General features: G+C 37.8%; 1 protein-coding gene across 1 annotated transcript in view; it reads right to left on the bottom strand.

Annotated features, from left to right (window-relative positions):
- Positions 1 to 11,934, bottom strand: part of STON2 (stonin 2) — a 90,840-nt gene that overhangs the window by 17,633 nt on the left and 61,273 nt on the right. The window lies entirely within an intron of this gene.

Below are 11,934 nucleotides of genomic sequence, written 5' to 3'. Positions count from 1 at the left end.
TATACATGGCTGGTGGAAAAACTGAATCCAGTCTCTTGTGTAAGAGGTAGCGAATCTAAGCCACAGGACATTCTGAAAACAAAAAGACTCTACAACTGATGTGTGTTCCAGTCACAAATACCTAATACCTTTTAATAAGGTTTTTTTTAGTTAGAAAAGATGTTACTAGAATCCTGTTACAGAGAAATGGTGTAGATTCCCACCCCCTTCACTATGACAGCCTGAAGTGCAAAATTTTCTTACTGCAGTGAGAAAAATCCTCTCACATGTTACTGTTCTTACATCTAACCTTTTTTTATGAGCTCAAGGCTACCTCCAGGAACAGAACCATTGATTGCTGAGGAGGAACAATAACAGAAAACTATTATGTTCCACTTGTGGGTTTCCTATAGAAAAGGAAGAAGGGAAACAGGATGATGTATTAAACAGATCCTCTGCCTTACTGCAGATAAGATTCTCTTTATAGTCCTAGACAAATTCTATTTTTCCATTTGCTTCTGTTAAAGAGACAGATGCATATATTTTGATATATAAAGATATAACAAAATGATAATTCCTGTAGACACAATAGTTACATCAGGGGTGTCAAACTCACATCGTCACTTCACAACGGTATCATGTGACATATCAGGACTGCCCCCTTTACTAAACTAGGTGTGGCCAGTGTGTGGTACATCCAGCCCTTGGGCCAGGAGTTTGACAGCCATGAGTTAGATCTTATCACCACAGAATATATAGGACTAGAGCGAAGTTTATTCATCAACTACAACAAATTGTAGAGCATAAAGTAGTAAAGCTTTTTATTGTTTGTGTTCTGTCGGGCTCTCTGGTAGAATCCCCCCAAAAATTCACAGGTACAAATTTCAGACACACACACACGTTTGAAAATTCAAAACAATGTTCTTTATAATGAAAATTCACTTAAATTAAGCCCTCTTTTGTTATAAAAAAGAGCACTCATCTCCAAACAAACTGGTAACTTATACAAGTCCCTTATCAGTCCTGTGATACTTAGCTTGCAGCTGTGAGGCAATTCAAAGTCCTTCTTTCACAAAGTGAAACACACTTTGCTCTGGTTTAGTTTCAAAGCAGGGAAAAATCAGCACACAAAAAGTCAAAGTCAGTAAAGCAGACATGAAACACAACAAAGGATCAGATAATCCTCCACAATGGCCAAACCTACAGGCTGCTATTTATAGCAGCCTCACTAATTACCACAGCCCCACCCAACCACAGGTGGCCTCATTTTCTTTGATAATAATCTCTCAGTTGTTGCCTATGCATCGTTCTCCGCATGCGTGGCTGTATCATTAACTCTTGTTCTGAATCCAAGGAGGAGCTAGATAATTGATCTCCTTCTGAGCTGTCTGCCACACTCTCCTCCCTGTCACTCATGTCTTCTTGGTCAGGGGAGCCTTCATCATCAGATTCCACTGGGGGGGGGGCAAAACAGGCCTGCAGCATGTGGATGTCTCCCCCACATCCACAGTCCTTGGGGCAGGAGCTGGGCCAGAGCCAACCACAATAGTTTGTATGTAAATACTTGACTGAAACCAAGAAACCATGTGAAAGACTGAACACGTGTGAGCATTTGCCTTCAGCGTATCCTCAAATCTCAAAACATAGAATTGATCCTACAAAACCAGTGGAATGGCTTGCCTTTAGAAATTATGGGTGCTTCATCACTAGAGGCATTTAAGAAGACACTGGACAGCTGTCTGTCTGAAATGGTATAGTATCTCCTACTTGAACAGGGGGCTGAAGTAGAAGACCTCCAACGTCCCTTCCAACTCTGTTATTCTATGTTCTAAATTAGACTAAATACATAGTTGTATTCTCTCAAAAATAACATTCAAAGTATCATGATTTTTATCCTTATGTCAGTACTACATGAAAGATTTTAACATTGGATTCCCCAGAGTAAATGACAGTAAGTATTTTTTTACGGTAAAACCCTCAGTTTAAGAATTGGATTATTGATCAACAATATAGTTATGATATTGAATATCATTCTCTGAAGGGTGGTCAGAAAATAATTCTAAATAAAATAAACAACAAATAAGCAAAGAATAAACTACCTATAATTTTGAACCATGTAGTCAATCCTCATTAGAACTTCAGAACCATGTCTTTTATTAAATAAAAATGATTTAATAGAGTCACCAGAAGATGGTGCCATAAAGCTAAACTGTATTACAAAAATATTGGTTTTCAGATTAAAATAGTTTAATTTGTTAATGTTACTTAACTTATCTTTAATATTAAAATTCAGTATATTTACTGCATGAACATTTCTTTTTTGCCAGAGAAAAGATCATTATATGGTCAAATATTATTGCCACGTATAATAACCAGTCCATTACAAAGCCTTCTATGTTATATATGCTATCAAAATATGGCAATATATACATCTGTGTAGGTATGTCTCTATTTCTATGTCTGTCTTTAAAGACAGTGTATGTTCATTCCCTAGGGGTGTTGCATAGCATTCTGCACAAGTATATAAAAGAATGTTAAGTAGAGTTTTTATATAATGGCTCTATTTTCAAGTTCTTTGTAAGTAGAAGTTTTTCAGAGCTCCAGTTTTTCTTGTCGCATCATTTTGTATGAACATTAACAGGGACTCTTGGATTCCTAGAAATTGGTGCATTTCAGTTCATGTGTACCCATTTCCTTGTATGAGATTGGGAAATTTCAACCAGTCTGTTTTTGCTTTAGAATGCTATCAGCTATTTAAAACCACATTAAAAAATACAGCCACTCTTTGTTTAGTAACTACCTCATTTAATGACCATTCACATATATGACAGTAATAAACACTAATTTAAAAACAACAAATTTCTGACCAATGTGTACATTCCCCACCAAATTTATTATATCTGACAACAAAAGCCTTCAGTGTTAAACTGAATTAAGTCTGATAAGTTTCAGGCAGCTGAAAGCAGTAGGGTTCAGGTCAAGCAATTAAGGTCAGAGAGTTGAGTTGAGTTTGCTCTGTCCTGTAGAGAAAATCAGTTTGGGAAGAGGTCGCTTCTTTAAGCAATCTCTGCCCTACAAAGGGCTAAAAGGGAAAAAAAAGTGTGTGTGTGTGTGTGTGAGTGAAGCACATTACTTGAATTTGAGCACAGCAACCAATGATGTTTGTAATGTCTTTCTCAGTCATATGATCACCTCATGACAATTTTGCTTAGTGACCAAAATATTGGAATAGAATGTAATCAGTAAATGAGGAGATAGTGATAAACATCTGACCACAGCTTATTCGTAAGATTAAATATATCAGGGGTGCCAAACTGGCGGCCCACAGATCCGATGCGTCACATAGAGGCCATGCCCACCCCAGCTCCATGAATGGGAAAAATGTTGTGAAACATCATGTGATGGCAACATGACGTGGTGAGTTTGATACCCGTGAAGTAGATTGAATATTTTTTTTAATCTTCTTTTGCTATTTTCATTAACCTACTCTATCAGAAACAAAGTTAATGTTCAGGTTACTGAAAATCTCAACTGCACTCAAAGAACTGAAGCTAACAGCTAATAATGTACCCATACCAGGCAATCATCACAATTTATTTTTTGAATTAAGGGTTCTAACTGGATTAGAATACACTCAGGTTTCATCACTATTTGCCATGGGAAAGAGAGCAATTTTGCTTAAGCTATGTTTCAGGTATTTCTTCTCACCTCTGACCAATTATCAAAGAAATCAGGATTGGAAAAACACGTGTAGGTTATATTAGAAGGCACTTTTTTGTTGACATACAATGCTACATATTATTAACTTGCATTCTCAGTATTTCTGAAACTGCAATTTTTCAAGTGACTTGTGAACTGCTAACTCATTTTACATGATTCAAAAGATTATTCATGGAGAAAACCTATGTGGTTCTTAAGACTCAATAACAACATGACAGGAGATAATCAAGTAATCCCTGAAACTCTAAATTAAAAGTTCACATTTGATCTTCTATTATCTTTAATCGTCTATCTATGTAATAAGAAGTAAGTATTACTAAGAGTCAGTTCAGTATAGTGGTTAAGGCATCAGGCTAGAATTAGGGATACTGAGTTCTAGTTTTGCCTTAAAATTAAGCCAGCTTGGATGACCTATTGCCAGCCACTCTTCCTCAGGCTTGGGAAGGAGGCAATGGCAAATCAATCTGAACTACTGACAAGAAAAGTACAGGGACTGTCAGTTGCTGCTAACTTGAAGGTACACATGCACACAAATCACACACACACAAACATGCAAACCTGGCTGAATGTTGTATGCATTGTTATGTGTCATGTCTCTCATCTTTTTCTTCGCAATGCCCCATAGATTCTCTATGGGGTTCAGGTCAGGTGAGTTTGCTGGCCAATCAAGGACAGTAATCCCACAGCCATTGAAGCAGGTTTTTGTGCTTCGGGCAGTGTGGGCAGGTGCCAAGTCCTGCTGGAAAATTTAAGTCACCATCCCCATAAAGCTCCTATGCGGATGGAAGCATGGAGCACTCCAAAATCTACCGGTAGACGACTGCATTGACCCTGAACTTAATGAAGCACAGTGGACGAAAACCAGCAGATGGCATGGCTCCCCAAATCAACACAGTTTGTACTGAGTACATATTTATACTTTTCACAAGTCTGATATTGTTCTATGTATAATCCTTTTTTAATTGATCGCATGTAATATTCTAATTTTCTGAGATGGAGGATTTGGGGTTTTCATGAGCTGTACCCCATAATAATCACAATTATGACAAATAACGGTTTGAACTATCTTGCTTTGCAGGTTATAAATATCTCTCATATATTAAGTTTTACCTTTTAAGTTACTTTACTGAAATAAATGAACATTTGCACGATATTCTAATTTTTCAAGTTTCACCTATATAAGATTGTGCTGTTAGGCTCCTCAATGATTAATTATTTGTAACTCTGTGTTTAAAAATACAAATAAATCTAACATAAATGGAACAGGTCCTAGATGTCTATGGAGATTCTCAGTCAACCTAAGACATTCTATGTCAAGCTGGTGCAGAAGTTGGTGATAAATTAACAGCTTGCCACACTCTCTATAGAAAGCATGATGTTTATGGGAACTTGGAAAGGGTGATTTTCATGAGGGAGCAGATGCAGCCACAAAGCATTCTTTTGAGGGGTTCAAGGCCATGCTATGCCCACCACCTGGGCAGACGCGGAAGGAGGACTTTCCATGCTGGCACAATCTGAGTGGTCAATGTGACATGTTTGTCAGTAGGGGACAAGGGATGTGAACTTTCAACTGGGTGGGAAACTCAGATTTGGGTTTCCCAGTATAGGTGCCAGGATGACTCCAGAAATAAATTGGAACTTTGAAGAGTACTTTGGTTGGACTCTGATTTAGTTTGGATGCTACCTGGAACCTTGACATCCTAGTGCAGTGATGGTGAACCTTTTTTTGGTTCGTGTGCCAACAGGAGGTATGTGGTGTGCTACCATGTGTGCACATGCCAACAACCCTTTCATCCCCCTATGCATGTGCACCCCCCATGCTGTCCCCTTGCATGTGCACAGGTCTCACTGAAACCTCGAACATGAAAAAATGGCCAAACTGGCAAACTGGAAGTTCAGAAAAACTGACTTCTGTTTTTTTGCATTCTGGGGCTTCAGGAAGCTTCCCTGAACCCTCTGGAGTGCAAAAAACCAGCACAACGGGCAAAACGTAAGTGTGTTTTCCAAGCTTCCCAAAAAACTTCTACAATCAGGTGAAAACGAATTCACGAATCTTCTGGAAGGACAAAAATCTGCTACATAGCATGCATATGTGCACTGGAGCTGACATAGGGCAAGATAGCAATAGCAATAGCATTTAGACTTATATACCGCTTCATAGTGCTTTTACAGCTCCCTCTAAGCAGTGTACAGAATCAGGCTATTGCCCCCAACAATTTGGGTCCTCATTTTACACACCTCAGAAGGATGGAAGGTAGAGTCAACCTTGAGCCAGGGGTGAGATTTGAACTGCTGAACTACAGCTAGCAGAAGTAGCCTGCAGTCCTGCACTCTAACCACTGCACCACACCGGATCTCGTGTGCCTTAAAAAATGGCTCCGCGTGCCACAGGTTTGTCATCACGGCCCTAGTGCTAAGTATTCCTGTCCAGAGAGGAAAAGCTTAGAAAATACTAAGAAATGATATCCATAGAATAAAAATCTTGTCAACCTGATTTAGGAAATCAGAGGATGACACTTACCAACCCCAGCAGAATTGTCACTTGCAGGGCCCAGGACCTTCCTTTGTACTTCCAATGAAAATGTTTTCCTCATATGATTATATTGCTCATCTAGGTAAACAGTTACTATGGTTTTACTAAAGAGAACATCTTAGATTATTTTTTCAAATGTATGTTTACAGTACCTTTATGTTTTCCGATAAGAGTTTTCATAATCTTTCTATTTTGAATGCAATCTAATCCATAATGTAAGAAAATAAGAAATATTTCTTATAAAGGTATGCTGTTGTGGCCTAGAGATGGAGCTCTTGCCTCACAATTAGGAGGTTAGGAGTTCAATCCTAGGTAGAAGCAGATGTAGGATCTCTTGCTTGGGAAGAAGGTTGGACTAGATGACCTCAAGATCCCTTCCAATTCTGTTATTCTGTTAAACTTTTAAAAGTTAATTACATCCCCCAACTACTTATGAACGTATATAACACCATCACATTTATATAGGCGACCTTGAACTAACTGAAACACAGAAAGCAAAATATCTCATGCCTAGGAACAAATGCTTCTCTTAACTGCACAAAAACTTCAATATAATTGTAATAAACTGCAGAATATACAACTGAAACAATTTCATGGCTATTGCCAGTTGCGTGGGCAGCAAACTGTTTCAAGGAGGAGGGGTTGGTGAAGAGCAGAACTGATGATATTTCATAAGATGTGGAAGAAATGGAAAATAAGCTTCTTTTTAGCCATACTGCGTTGCCTAGAGAATAGATTATTTTAACCAGTGTCTCGAGGATGTCTCCTTTATTATTCACAAAATGACATCTTGAAAATGTGTGTGTTTGTGTAAGAGACACTTTAGTTAGTTTTAGCCCAGTCCATAGTTGAAGTGTGCACTTATACAAATATCTCAGGGATAAGAAGTACTGCTGTTGCTTTGCTTGGAGTATTTTTATTGGCATTATAAGTATTTTGTTTATGTTTGTTTGAACCATCATTTGTAGTATTTTAAATATTTATCTGGGGATTTTGAAGAAATATAATCTAAAGTTGACTATCTTCACAGGGTTGGCCTTCTTCAGGTCCCATCAACCAAGCAATGCAGGTTGGTGGGGCCGTGGGGGAAGGCCTTCTTTGTAGCTGCCCCGACTCTATGGAACCAACTCCCCCTCAATGTCCATACTGCTCCAACCCTACTGACCTTCCGAAAGGCAGTGAAGACCTGGCTTTACCGGCAGGTCTGGGGGCCGTGAATACTACCGTCTGTCATGGCCGAATTGCACTGATAGTTAGGTATGTATGTTTGATTGGTTGGATTGTTATGGGTTTATAATAGGATATTATTATTATTATTATTATTATTATTATTATTATTATTATTAATTAGATTTGTATGCCGCCTCTCTCCGTAGACTCGGGGCTGCATACATTATGTTTATGTGTTTAGTATTAATATTAATATTGACTTCTATTGTTGTATTATTGTATTTTATATTGTTGTAAGCCTGAGTCCCATGGGATTGGGTGGCATAGAAGGCAGACAGATAGACAGACAGACAGAAAGAGCTCTGGAGGGCCATGCAGTAGCACCGCAGGCCAGACCTTTGCTGTTTCCACAGGCCATATTAAAGCAATCCGCCTGCTGGATCCGACCCCTGGGCCTTGAGTTTAAGACCCCTGGCTAGAGCAATAAAAAGTTCCAGAGTAGTGCTCTCTAAAACATACAATGACTTGAGGAAATTAAGGAGACATTGTCAAACTCTCCCCTTATCAATTTTTAATCAATATTGGAATCCCATGTAATATAGTTCTGCCATAAGAACATCAATACTATTTTAGAAATTATGTGTTAGACAACAATTCCAAAAACATTAGAGATCTTAAGAGCAGCAACAAACCAAACAGAGCCCTGCTAAATCAGATTAAAAGCCATCACCTATTGCCAGGCATGGGGGAACTGAGATACCTCCCCCAGGCTTCTATATTTTATGTTTGGTATGTATGTGTTGTATGGTTTTAATTGTTGGGGTTTTATATACTTTTCTTATATATCTAATATTAGATTTGTTTACTGTTATATTGTTTTCATTATTGTTGTGAGCCGCCCTGAGTCGTTCGAGAGGGGCGGCATACAAATCTAATAAATTGAATTGAATTGAATCGAATTTTCTACGCTGACAAAGCAGACGCTTCCAGGATACTTTCCCCCCAAACCTGGAAGCTCTGAGATTCTACATTTTTTCTTCTACGTTATTGGTATTTAGTGACAAATAGCCTGAGCCCAGAAATTGCTAATAATCATAATAATAATCCTTAAATGAATATGCCTACTTCAGAATATGAGAAGCTGTGACCTTTTAAGATGTTGCTGAACACTAAATCTATAGTCATCCTTCAGAGACATGCTGCCAACTATGTTGACTTATTTCATTTAATTAATTTAATTTAATATAGGCACCCTAATAGAATCTTATTAAAGATAAGTGTACATAAGAGATTCCCTGCATCAGTAAACACTCCATCGGTGTATGACCACCTAGATATTTCCACAAAAGGAAGGAGGACATTAAGCACGCCTCTTCAAGCTACTCAAGTGTTTTTATGTTTGGGATCCTTAATAATTCATTACTGTTAAGACTATTTCTAGAAACAGTTATTTTCCAAGAATGGAATGACAGGAACAAAAGAAAAGCATATAGAAGATGCTATCCACCTTTTATTAAAAGCTCCAAGTGGAAGCAAGTTCAGGCAAGTAGTCTTTTTGTATGATACCTCTTCTTCTAATTCTGATAAATACCATAGCATTTGCTTTAAGTTCTTACCAAGAAAAGCACAAAGAACAGATTTTTCCTCTCTTTTGACAATAGCAAGGAAGATATACAAGGTTCGACCAGAAAGTAATGCACCCCATTTTTTCTTCAACAATTATTTATTGAACACAATGAAATTTACACACAAGAAAGAATGATGTTTCTTCTATACTCCCCATTTTCCCATGTAATCTCCATCCTGTTCTATGGCCTTCCTTCAGCGAGACACAAGGGCGTGTATGCCCTGTCGGTACCACTCCTTGTTCTGGTCACAAAGTCTTGGAACTCTGCAGAACCGTCTTCTAATAGCCTTACCCTCTGTGTCCAGCGACTAACCATACTTCTGTCAACTGCAGATTCTCCATAAACTGTACACAAAAGTTTGTGAATATTCCCAACAGTTTCTTTCTCCACAGTGAGAAATTCAATGTCGACAGGCTGCTTTTAACGTACATCTCTTACAGACGACATTTCGAAAAACTGCTGCAGTCTGGAGAAACACAAAATTTACACAAGCACTCCTGACAATTCAAATAATTTATATCTAAAGTTTCACATTCATATCATTATTGTAGGCTGAGAAAAAATGTGGTGTATTACTTTCTGGGCGACCCTCGTATGACACCTATTTCTCTCTGTCATATTCTAGTTGGTGGAGTAATAGAATGTTTGGATTCAAGTAGTAAGAAGAGGGATGCCATAGATCCACCAGAGGCAGAGGAGATACAAGATAATTTTAAGATTCTTTCATAACAGATGATGACGAGTGATGTAATATCAACTTACTATTTTCATCAGTTGCTACAGAGTCAATTAATTTCCTACCCATTTAAAAGATGGAGTTTTCCATGAAAAAAATTTATCAGCTCTAAAATGAAGAATGAGGCAGGTGTGTCATATAATGCACAATTCTGGGAATAAAACTTTTTTGTATGCATTCTTCCTGATTGCCTGGAAAAGTAATTTTTGACAATGAGATACCATTGCATAGTTCCTAAGGCTGAAAAAGAAGAACTGATCAAAAATCATGCAGTTGGTTTTGTGCCAAAGGTGCTATTAGAACTAGAATGAGTGTTTTTAGTGTAAATTTATTGGGTGAATGTTAATGAATGTTTTTAAAGTGTTTTAGAACTTTTAAAGATTTTTTAACTGTATAAATTTGATCTATTGTATTGTTATGTCTCATGTATGCTGTGAGCCGCCCAGAGTCCTTGGAGAGGGGCGGCATACAAATCCAATTAAAATACCAATACAAAAATCTTATCTAAGGTGACTCACTTCACCAACCAGGTTGTGAGAATAAACAGATGATAAAATGACAAGAATTTAAATTTGTTATTTTTATTACAATTATGATAAATGCCTCTTAGTCATATACTTGTATCTGGAATGCTGCAGGACCAGACTATAGAATCGTGCTTGCACCTTCAACTGATGCACATTTTTTTTAAAGGTTAGGTTATGAAATTATAATAATCTTTCTTATAAGGAGATCAACACATTTAAGTGTCTTAAGTTGGAAGTTTTCTAATTCAAACTCAATGTGACTGTAAGATACAAAAGAAGGAGCCTTGAAATACTTTTTAAATGTATAGCATGTAGAGTATTATTATTATTATTATTATTATTATTATTATTATTATTATTATTATTATTATTAATTAGATTTGTATGCCGCCCCTCTCCGTAGACTCGGGGAGGCTCACAGCAATGATAAAAACAATATACAATGACAAATCTAATAGTTAGAATCTAAAATAACAATAATACATTTAAAAAGTCTAAAAAATAAGAAACCCCAATATATAAAAAACATACATACAGTCATATCATACACAAAAACAGCCTACATAGGCAGGGGGAGATGTTTCAGTTCCCCCACGCTTGACGACAGAGGTGGGTTTTAAGGAGTTTACGAAAGGCAAGGAGGGTGGAAGCAGTTCTAATCTCTGGAGGGAGCTGACTCCAGAGGGTCGGAGCCGCCACAGAGAAGGCTCTTCCTCTGGGTCCCGCCAAATAACATTGTTTAGTTGACGGGACCCGGAGGAGACCAACTCTGTGGGACCTAACCGGTCGCTGGGATTCACGTAGAGTAAGGTAGCAGACAACCCATCTGCTCACAATTTTTCCAATCTGGCTGATTATTTGAAATATAGCAATTATTCTTCTCTTCAAAAATCAACTTAAGTATTTTTTTAAGCAAAGTGATTTATTTGTTTGTTTTATTTGTTTGTTTATGCGATTTGTATGCCACCCAATTCCTTAGGGACTCTGGTAATACATGAGTGAAACAGAAGTTTTCATGAAATTTGTTTTTTTAGTTTACTTTACTATTCTTTTTTTTTGATACCGTATTTTAAAATATCCCATACCTCTTATACACACACACACACACACACAAAAGATTTGTGTACTAAATTAGATAGATCAGATTAAATTGGAGTGCTTTGTTTATAATATACATTGACTTTAATAACAGGGTGTAAGTTCTAAAACCGATAGATCTAATTTTATAACAATTCAGCAATGAGTCATGTCATAAATAAGGTGATTGGAAGCTGCTGTACAATGTGTGGGATAGAACAGGATTCCCAAACTTTCCGGTTTTGTAGACCAGTGGAGGGAGAGCGGGAAAGGGGACAGTTCCGCCATCAGTAAGCTCACACATAGGCACAGCTTAATTTGTTCAAGCAGCGGGGCACATGCACCTGCCACTCATGCAAGTGGAACGTGTGTGAATGTATTCTCCCACCGCTCACGCAAGTGGGGATGCGCACTCATATGTCGCTTCTGCAACCCAATTGCAAGCAGCTCACAGCCCACTAGTTGGCTGTCGCCAAGGGGTTGGGAATCCCTGGAATAGCAGATCTTCCCAGTAGAATTAACAGATGCAAGAGGCCAGAGTCTTTAATGTGCAAGCATATAAAA

Source organism: Erythrolamprus reginae, chromosome 1, assembly GCF_031021105.1.
Source record: "Erythrolamprus reginae isolate rEryReg1 chromosome 1, rEryReg1.hap1, whole genome shotgun sequence".
Lineage (NCBI taxonomy): Eukaryota > Metazoa > Chordata > Lepidosauria > Squamata > Dipsadidae > Erythrolamprus > Erythrolamprus reginae.
The sequence above is the reverse complement of the archived record's forward strand: the minus strand, read 5'-3'. Positions and strand labels throughout refer to the sequence as shown.